Raw genomic sequence first — 1057 nt, 5'->3', positions numbered from 1 at the left:
TTTTAAAAAAACCTCAAAACTCATCTTTTTAGGTTAGTTTTTAACTAGCTTTAAATTGTTTTTTGTGGTATTTATAATTTTATATACAGTATCTTTTCTTACTTATTGCTATTTGTTATATTATTATAATGATTTACTTCTTTATTTTATTTAAATTAATTTATTGGCTTGTTTCTTTTCCTTAATCTTTGCTTTTAAACTACTGTCTTCTCACTCTTGGCTGGGTCGTCTGCTTTCGGGCCCGGGGGTCACGGCCCTGCTTGTCCCCATTGTTCCCTCGCCCGGGTTCCTCCTTGGATGGTGGGGTGCTGGGGGTTGTGGGGCTCTGGCTCTTTGGGTCAGGAAGTTGATGACCAGCTGACAGGAAGTTAGGGCTAACAACGTCTTCAGGGTTCTCTCTCTTTCTATTTTAATTTACTCATCTTGTCTTTTCTAATAAATGTCTGTATGTATGTATATATGTAGGTGTGTATGAGTTTGTGTGTGTAAGTATATGTGTATATGCGTATATATGTATAAGTGTATATATGTATATGTATTTATGTACATATGTATATGTGTATATGTATATGTTGATATGTTTAAATATGTATATATGCATATATATGTATATGTGTATATACAGTATGTATGTATGTTTATATATGTATATGTGTATATATGTATTTGTGTACATATAAATATGTGTGTATATTAGAGCTGTCAGACGATTAAAATGTGTATATGTGTATATATGTTTATGTGTATGTGTGTATGTGCATCTATGTATATGTGTGTATGTGTATATATGTATATGTGTATGTGTGTATGTGTATATAATTATATATCTATATGTGTATATATGTATATGTGTATATATGCATATGTGTATATGCATATGTGTATGTGTGTATATATGTATATGTTTTTATATGTATATGTGTATATGTGTATGTATGTATTTGTGTATATATAAATATGTGTATATATTAAAGCTGTCAGGCGATCAAAAAATTTATTTGCGATAAATCGCAAATAAATATGTGGCCTTTTTTTTTTAGGAAAAAAAATGTGTGCT

This window comes from Oryzias melastigma, linkage group LG11, assembly GCF_002922805.2.
Source record: "Oryzias melastigma strain HK-1 linkage group LG11, ASM292280v2, whole genome shotgun sequence".
Lineage (NCBI taxonomy): Eukaryota > Metazoa > Chordata > Actinopteri > Beloniformes > Adrianichthyidae > Oryzias > Oryzias melastigma.
Note: the sequence above shows the minus strand (reverse complement) of the source record.